We start from the raw sequence: 10,178 nt of genomic DNA, 5'->3' as shown, positions 1-10,178 counted from the left end.
CCCATCTCTCTCCTGCCTCCATCATTAGAAAAAAATCTGGTTGTAAATGATAAACCAGCAGTCCCCTCTAGCCCATTGGAGGAGCGAAGCAGGTGAATTAAAAACCGAAGCAACCAAACCAAAGTTACTGCACACGTCACCACTTCCTGTGTTCCCCATCTCTTCTCCAAGACCCAAATGTCTGCTGAGGACACTGCATCCTCAGTTACACATCATGTGTCCTAATTAGATTTTTTCACTCAAGAGTGATTGACATTCTGTGCATGAGGAGATGATCCAAAGCAAGTTGCTCAGTGTTCTCAGGACCTTGGAAGTTGTGGTTGCGTGGGAGGTGTTGTGTAAGAAATGGCTGAATTGTTATTCCGCCTGCGATGGCATTGACAAATAAGGTATGAAATGGAGTAGTGAGCTGTGTGTAGGAGTGTGTACTTTATAGAAACAGAATTCCAGACCCAGGAGGACTTCTTTTCTGTCTTCTATCTTTTTCCTCTTCCTTTCAGCTGAAGAGACGCAATCGCTGGCCCACCTCAAAACATTAGGCAGCCTTGAATGACACACACAGACGCACATGGACACAAACATATGCACACACATACGCACACACTATCACGCTCTACCTCATTTTTTCGAGGCAATCATAACATTGTGCAAAAAGCTTGCTGAGTAATGCAGCAACATTTTTACATTTTTTACATTTTTTACATTTTTTTTTTTACAATGTTAATGTTCTCCCCCTTTAGTTGGAAGCCTACGTTTATTTTATTTATTGATTTTGATTTCACCTTTATTTAACCAGGTAGGCCAGTTGAGAACAAGTTCTGATTTACAACTGCGACCTGGCTAAGATAAAGCAAAGCAGTGCGACACAAACAACAACACAGAGTTACACATGGAATAAACAAACATACAGTCAATAACACAATAGAAAAAAAGTCTATATACAGTGTGTGCAAATGGCATGAGGAGGTAAGGCAATAAATAGGCCATAGCGGCAAAGTAATTACAATTTAGCAAATGAACACTGGAGTGACAGATGTGCAGAAGATGATGTGCAAGAAGAAGTACTGGTGTGGAAAAGAGCGAAAAAGTAGATAAAAACAATATGGGGAGGAGGTAGGTAGATTGGATGGACTATTTACAGATGGGCTGTGTACAGCTGCAGGGATTGGTTAGCTGCTCAGATAGCTAATGTTTAAAGTTAGAGAGGGAAATAGAAGTCTCCAACTTCAGCGATTTTTGTAATTCGTTTCAGTCATTGGCAGCAGAGAACTGGAAGGAAAGGCGGCCAAAGTTGGGGATGACCAGAAAGATATACCTGCTGGAGCGCGTGCTACGGGTGGGTGTTGCTATCGTGACCAGTGAGCTGAGATAAGGTGAAGCTTTAGGTCTCTATTTCTCTCTCTGTTCCTGCTTCTTTCTTTGTCAGATTCTCGTTTGAGTTTCTCATGCCAGAAACAAACTATCGTCTCGTTTGCTTCATCCTTGTCCCGTCCCGTCCTGTCGGAATCTGCCTGGCAAGTGCATCCTGTACACAGCTAACTGTCTTATCGTTTGTACTGTGTCCAGTTCTTCTGATGCTACGTGAGATCAGGTACCACTGTTCCTCTACGACCCGCGCCTACCCAGAGAGACCTGCAGCCTGTCGCCACTAACCCAGCTATTCTCCTCTGCTGCTAAGAAGGGGGCTCTTTTGTAATTATCAGAAGGACTTTTTGTTTCATTTGTCGCCCTCTCTGCGGGTTGTCTATTTTTCCATTATCTACATCTGAAGAGGATCTATGTCTTTCCCTGTGTTTACATTAAAGGACTCTGTTTTTGTTAAACCGCTTTTGGGTCCTCACTCAAGTGCTTAACAGAAGAATCTGACCAAGATGGACCCAGCGACTCCGGATCCTTTCCACTCAGCCGTCGAGATCCAGGGAGCGATGCTAGGCAGACACGAGGAGGAATTGTCTGCTGCTCGACATGCCGTTGAGACCCTGGCCACCCAAGTCTCCGACCTCACAAGACAGATTCACCATCTCCGCCTCGATCCACCGGCCACTTTCAGGGCTTCCGAATCTCCGGAGCCCAGAATCAATCACCCGCCGTGTTACTCTGGGGAGCCCACTGAATGCCGCTCGTTCCTCACTCAGTGTGATGTTATGTTTTCTCTCCAGCCCAACACTTACTCCAGGAGCACAGCTCGTATCGCCTACGTCATATCTCTCCTTACTGGACGGGCTCGTGAGTGGGGCACGGCAATCTGGGAGGCGAGGGCTGAGTGTACTAACCAGTATCAGGACTTTAAGGAGGAGATGATACGGGTTTTTGACCGTTCTGTTTTTGGGGAGGAAGCTTCCAGGGCCCTGTCTTCCCTATGTCAAGGTAATCGATCCATAACAGATTACTCTATTGAGTTTCGCACTCTTGCTGCCTCCAGTGACTGGAACGAGCCGGCTTTGCTCGCTCGTTTTCTGGAGGGTCTCCGCGCGGAGGTTAAGGATGAGATTATCTCCCGGGAGGTTCCTTCCAGCATGGATTCCTTGATTGAACTCGCTATTCGCATAGAGCGACGGTTTGATCTTCGTCGCCGAGCTCGTGGAAGGGAGCTCGCGTTCTCCGTTGCCCCCCTCTCCACATCACTACCCTCTTCCTCCGCCGGCTCGGGTTCTGAGCCTATGCAGCTGGGGGGTATCCGCATCTCGACTAAGGAGAGGGAACGGAGAATCACCAACCGCCTCTGTCTCTATTGCGGTTCCGCTGGTCATTTTGTCACTTCATGCCCAGTAAAAGCCAGAGCTCATCAGTAAGAGGAGGGCTACTGGTGAGCGCTACAACTCTGGTCTCTCCTTCAAGATCCTGCACTACCTTTTTGGTCCATCTCCGCTGGACCGGTTCGTCAGCTTCCTGCAGTGCCTTGATAGACTCTGGGGCGGAGGGCTGTTTTATGGACGAGACCTGGGCTCGGGAACATGACATTCCTCTCAGACAGTTAAGGGATCCCACGGCCTTGTTCGCTTTGGATGGTAGTTCTCTCCCCAGGATTCAGTGTGAAACGCTACCTTTAACCCTCACTGTCTCTGGTAATCATAGCGAAACCATTATTATTTCTTTTTAAATTTTTCGTTCACCTTTTACACCTGTTGTTTTGGGCCATCCCTGGCTAGTTCGTCATAATCCTTCTATTAATTGGTCTAGTAATTCTATCCTCTCCTGGAACGTCTCTTGTCATTTGAAATGTTTAATGTCTGCTATCCCTCCTGTTTCCTCTGTCTCTTCTTCACAGGAGGAGCCTGGTGATTTGACGGGGGTGCCGGAGGAGTATCACGATCTGCGCACGGTGTTCAGTCGGTCCAGGGTCACCTCTCTTCCTCCGCACTGGTCGTATGATTGTAGTATTGATCTCCTTCCGGGAACCACTCCCCCCCGGGGTAGACTATACTCTCTGTCGGCTCCCGAACGTAAGGCTCTCGAAGATTATTTGTCTGTAGCTCTCGACACCGGTACCATAGTCCCCTCCTCCTCTCCCGCCGGAGCGGGGTTTTTTTTTGTTCAGAAGAAGGACGGGTCCCTGCGCCCCTGCATAGATTATCGAGGGCTGAATGACATAACAGTTAAGAATCGTTATCCGCTCCCTCTTATGTCTTCAGCCTTCGAGATCCTGCAGGGAGCCAGGTTTTTCACTAAGTTGGACCTTCGTAACGCTTACCATCTCGTGCGCATCAGGGAGGGGGACGAGTGGAAAATGGAGTTTAACACTCCGTTAGGGCACTTTGAATACCGGGTTCTTCCTTTCGGCCTCGTAAACGCTCCAGCTGTCTTTCAGGCATTAGTAAATGACGTCCTGAGAGACATGCTGAACATCTTTGTTTTCGTTTACATTGACGATATCCTGATTTTTTCACCGTCACTCCCGATTCATGTTCAGCACGTTCGACGCGTCCTCCAGCGCCTTTTAGAGAATTGTCTTTATGTGAAGGCTGAGAAGTGCACTTTTCATGCCTCCTCCGTCACATTTCTCGGTTCTGTTATTTCCGCTGAAGGCATTAAGATGGATCCCGCTAAGGTCCAAGCTGTCATTAATTGGCCCGTTCCTAAATCACGCGTCGAGCTGCAGCGCTTTCTCGGCTTCGCGAATTTCTATCGTCGTTTCATCCGTAAATTCGGTCAGGTGGCAGCTCCCCTCACAGCCCTTACTTCTGTCAAGACGTGCTTTAAGTGGTCCGTTTCCGCCCAGGGAGCTTTTGATCTTCTCAAGAATCGTTTTACATCCGCACCTATCCTTGTTACACCTGACATCTCTAGACAGTTCGTTGTCGAGGTTGACGTGTCAGAGGTGGGCGTGGGAGCCATTCTTTCTCAGCGCTCCCTCTCTGACGGCAAGGTCCACCCTTGCGCGTATTTTTCTCATCGCCTGTCGCCGTCGGAACGTAACTATGATGTGGGAAACCGCGAACTGCTCGCCATCCGCTTAGCCCTAGGCGAATGGCGACAGTGGTTGGAGGGGGCGACCGTTCCTTTTGTCGTTTGGACTTTCCATAGGAACCTTGAGTACATCCGTTCTGCCAAACGACTTAATGCGCGTCAGGCTCGTTGGGCTCTGTTTTTCGCTCGTTTCGAGTTCGTAATTTCTTATCGTCCGGGCTCTAAGAACACCAAGCCTGATGCTTTATCTCGTCTCTTCAGTTCTTCAGTAGTCTCCACCAACCCCGAGGGGATTCTCCCCGAGGGGCGTGTTGTTGGGTTGACTGTCTGGGGAATTGAGAGGCTGGAGTTGCATATCAGAAGTGTTTCGAGGAGCGTTTGACCGTGATGAGGGGTGGTCATTTGACCGCAGACCCATAGCAGATGCAGGCAATTAGGCAGTGATTGCAGAGATCCTGATTGAAAACAGCAGAGGTGTGTTTGGAGGGCAGGTTGGTCAGGATAATATCTATGAGGGTGCCCATGTTTACGGATTTAGGGTTGTACCTGGTGGGTTCCTTGATAATCTGTGTGAGATTGATTTTAGATTGTAGGACTGCCGGTGTGTTAAGCATATCCCAGTTTAGGTCATCTAACAGAACAAACTCTGAAGATAGTTGGGGGGCAATCAATTCACATACTTTGCTTTGATGAGAGATTTAGTATTTGCTGTGCTACTAAAAAAACATGAAACATACTGTATGTGTATGATACTATTTCCAAGAAGATTTCTAATTAAGTGCTCTTACCTCATTTGTTTTTATAATTTGTTTTATTGAACTTTCGCGGGTGGGTCACCATTGAGACCAGGGTCTCATTCTCAAGGGAGCCCTGTGAACATGAACACACAATTCAATATAACATAAAGCAAAATAACATCAACACAATACAACACATACAGTACAACAAGATTAATCAAAACAAGCACAACTATCACATATCTCCCTCAAAATGTATCTAAACTGTCAAATGGTGACCAGCGAGTCCAGCTTCAAGTTAGCCTGAAGGCAATGCCACGCTCTCATCATTGAAATGAAACGTACCTCTCGTTATCTCATCCTCAAACAGCCTTGCTTAGTTTTTTATCCAAGACTAATCTAAATCTATAAAGAAATTACTACAGACCGTTTGTATCTATGTGTGTATTCATGTTTGGTGGTGGGTTGTTCTGAATGCTTGGCAGTGCTCTCTTTCATCCTTCAAATGAGAGTGAGATGCAGGTTCCCACACACCTCTTAATGAGTGAGACTAGCCTCCTCTCATTCGCTCAACTACTTCTGCTATTCAAGCAATTACTATTTCCAATATGACATGGCAGCATCTTCAGTGGAGTGCCAGAGAGGATCATGTGACCTTGCACCAGCTGGCCCCAGGGTCAGCAACAGAGGGACAGAAAGGGAGATTGAGGGCTGGAAGTATGGAACTCGTCATTTAATAAACCTCTTCTGGTTTAACTAATGCTGGAAACACACATAACCTGCTTAGACCCATACCCCTATGTTAATACCACACACACATATTTTAGTCAGCGATTGAGCCGTATTGGAGGGAAGAGTTGCCTACATACTAAGTTTCTGTTGTGGTTATGTAATAATGACATCTCTGAGGAAAGGTTGTACAAGGTCATCCTGGGTCAGGAAAAGAAGGAGGGAAAATTAATTAACAAATATCCTCATTCTCTCCCCCTCAGCCTTTTAGGAAAGAGAGAGATTCCACACACTAGAGTTTGGAGGCTTCAATAGAACAAGGGTGAAAGAAGAAGATTTGGGTACTGTCGTGGCGAGAGATTGCCACAGTTGAAGAGTGAATCTCAAACCATATCTCAAATAGAGATTGAAATAATGATTTGATTGTGTATTATACCAATAGTGTAATGATGAGATAATATGTTATATTAATTATTCAGTATGAAACATAGTGTCTATGCTGTTAAGAGATATGGACTAACACTATTTTTGTTACTACCTTTGATTCTGCCTACTGTATTTCATATAGAGCATGTTGTTTCAGTATTCAGTATAGGATATATACCAGAGGAAACTGCAGGGAGACAAGGACGGTTAGCATTGAGACCCCCATGTTGTGAGACCAGGCCAGGAGGCATCATGTACAGTTTTTGTGGAAGAGTGTCTGTCAAATGTTGGCATAGCAATGATTCAAAAGCTGTCATGTGGGAAATCAGTACGCTATTATGTTGAATGTGTGAGATGACCTTCAAACATTGTCCCCTCAGACAATTGGAAACACAACAACGAAATTACAGTGAATGAAGCTACAGTACAGTACATTCAACCATTTTGTATAGGTGAATATTATGTTCCCCAAGGTGTTTTACATAACCAGCAGCCTTCAACATTATGAGATGGATCTGATCCAAAACTCCTCTGGCCACAGTACTGTGAGCAGCACATACCACCTAATACAGCATCAACATGTTCACATGCTCTGTTTTCCCTCTGCATCGCAATGAGATCTGCTCATTGAAATTCCTTAAATGCTTCGCCTCGGATGGGGCCAGGCTTTCTCATTTGCAGCCGGTGGCGGAGTCCTGAACCTGGGAGCTAACCTCAGCTGACCCCCCCGCTTTAATCTAAGAAACTGTTTTAGGCATTGTGCATCAATTGCGCCCACAGAGTGTCTGTGTGCAGAATCAGCTTCGACTCCAGCTGATTGCCTTTCTGTCTTTAGCTCAGTGAGGCTCTGTGATACGAGGTGACGGTGGAAACTGCCTCCTTGATCCTCCTCACTGGCAGCATCGTTGAGCATGGTGTCATGGGACCGCCCTGACTTGGCACATACTGCCCTTCTTATTCTCTGAAAGCCACATGTTTATATGTCTGGTGTCTTGTTAGGACTGAGCTCTTCCTTACCATGTGTCGTAACCAGGAATAACTCTAGGCTCTCGCTATAGTCAATAGGTCCAAGTTAACAGGAATGTCCTGTCTGTGGCCTGATTTCCCTCCACTATAATCTGTAATGTCTCTTCATCCATCAGACTGTTAAACAGCCACCACTAACATTGAGTGGCTGCTGCCAACACACGGACACTGACTCAACTCCAGCCACTTTAATAATGGGAATTGATGGGAAATTATGTAAATATATCACTAGCCACTTTAAACAATGCTACCTTATATAATGTTACTTACCCTATATTATTCATCTCATATGCATACGTATATACTGTACTCTATATCATCGACTGCATCCTTATGTAATACATGTATCACTAGCCACTTGAACTATGCCACTTTGTTTACATACTCATCTCATATGTATATTCTGTACTCGATACCATCTACTGTATCTTGCCTATGCTGCTCTGTACCATCACTCATTCATGTATCCTTATGTACATATTCTTTATCCCCTTACACTGTGTATAAGACAGTAGTTTTGGAATTGTTAGTTAGATTACTTGTTGGTTATTACTGCATTGTCGGAACTAGAAGCACAAGCATTTCGCTACACTCGCATTAACATCTGCTAACCATGTGTATGTGACAAATAACATTTGATTTGATTGGATCTAACTCCACTATAACCTGTAATGTCTCTTCATCTAACTCCACTATAACCTGTAATGTCTCTTCATCTAACTCCACTATAACCTGTAATGTCTCTTCATCTAACTCCACTATAACCTGTAATGTCTCTTCATCTAACTCCACTACAACCTGTAATGTCTCTTCATCTAACTCCACTATAACCTGTAATGTCTCTTCATCTAACTCCACTATAACCTGTAATGTCTCTTCATCTAACTCCACTATAACCTGTAATGTCTCTTCATCTAACTCCACTATTACCTGGAATGTCTCTTCATTACAGGAGAAGGTGAAAATCTTCAAAGTTCCTCGGCGTACACCTCATTGACAATCTGAAATCTTCCACCCACACAGACAGTTTGGTGAAGAAGGTGCAACAGCGCCTCTTCAACCTCAGGAGGCTGAAGAAATGTGGCTTGTCACCTAAAACCCTCACAAACTTATACAGATGCACAATTGAGAGCATCCTGTCGGGCTGTACGGGAACTGGTACGGGAACTGCACTTCCCGCAACTGCAGGGCTCTCCGGAGGGTGGTGCGGTCTGCCCAACGCATCACCGGGAGCACACTTCCTGCCCTCCAGGACACCTTCAGAACCCAATGTCACAGGAAGGCCAAAAAGATCATCAAGGACACCGACCACCTAAGCCACGTCCTGTTCACCCCACTACCATCCATAATGCGAGGTCAGTACAGGTGCATCAAAGCTGAGACCTAGAGACTGCCATTAGACTGTTAAATAGCCATCACTAGCCAGCTACCACCCGGTTACTCAGCTCTGCACCTTAGAGGCTGCTGCCCTATATACATAGACATGTAATCACTGGCCACTTTAATAAGGGAACACTAGTCACTTTAATAAGGTTTACATACTGCTTTACTCATCTCATATGTATATACTGTATTCTATTCTACTGTATTTTAGTCAATGCCACTCCGTATTGCTCGTCCTAATATTTATATATTTTTACTTTTAGATTTGTGTGTATTGTTGATACAACTGCACTGTTGGAGCAAGGAACACAAGTATTTCGCTACACCCACAATATCATCTGCTTCAATGTGCCTTCGTCTAACTCCAGGGCTCAGTCAAACACGTCCTGATGAGGCTGAGAGCTGGAGCTGTGAACTTAGTGACAGCAGCGTTTGTACTTTGGCTTAACACCCTTTGATGTCCATGGGAGGGTGTCTGATTGAAGTTTCTTTACCAGGCAGTCACACAGTGACACACATGTGGCAGATCAGAGCTGGTCTCACAAGGACCTAGAGGCTGAGCTGAGCTGTGTGTTCACAGATACAATAACAACATTTGATTTGAAACTTAATCACCATCCAAATCAGCTTATCAGACAGTGCCTGGAGCGGTTGTGGACCAGTGGGTCTACAGTGGATAAGGAGCCTGCTCCAGGTTCCCCGTTCTCAATCATCTGTTGTTGAACGCAGGCACACCAAAGTCTCAGCCAAAAAGCTAGTCTTAATGATTTACTTAATTTCTCTCAAAACTTTATTGAAACTTAACTCTATGGAGTGTGTGTTTGTCTACATCAGGGATCCCCAACCCTGGAGAGCTACCGTCCTGTAGGTGTTCGCTCCAACCCCAGTTGTAACTAACCTGATTCAGTTTATCAACCAGCTAATTATTAGAATCAGGTGTGCTAGATTAGGGTTGGCGTGTAAACCTACAGGACGGTAGCGCTCCGGGAACAGGGTTGGAGAGCCCTGGTCTACATCTTTGGCTAAAAGCTACACAGTCACAGCAGGCTTTCAAGTAGTGATTCAATGATTTTATCATTAGGACTCCACACAGAGCTCATGTTTGATTACTGAAACAACTGTTCCAGCAGCATCCATTCACATACTGTATTGTAACCTACAGTGCTGTACCTGAGGAGGAGAGAACAGACAAACCATCCGTACATAACATGGGTGTTTGAATAAACCCTTAACTGTGTGTGAACATGATGAATTGCCAGAGCCATTTCCTATTTTGTATAAAACTTTTGATTGTGAGATGCCTGTTTGCTCAGAGTCTAGTTGCCAGAAGGATGGATCAAAGGGTTCAGCAGACATCCCTGTCATGAGTCAGAGGAATAAACCTCTTTATCCTGCCTCTCTGCAACTCCTCTATTCCCCTACAGGCAACATGAGAGAGTGATGCCTGTGGTTGGAATCAATACCCGAGGC

Source organism: Oncorhynchus keta, chromosome 5 (genome assembly GCF_023373465.1).
Source record: "Oncorhynchus keta strain PuntledgeMale-10-30-2019 chromosome 5, Oket_V2, whole genome shotgun sequence".
Lineage (NCBI taxonomy): Eukaryota > Metazoa > Chordata > Actinopteri > Salmoniformes > Salmonidae > Oncorhynchus > Oncorhynchus keta.
This window is presented reverse-complemented; position numbering follows the sequence as displayed.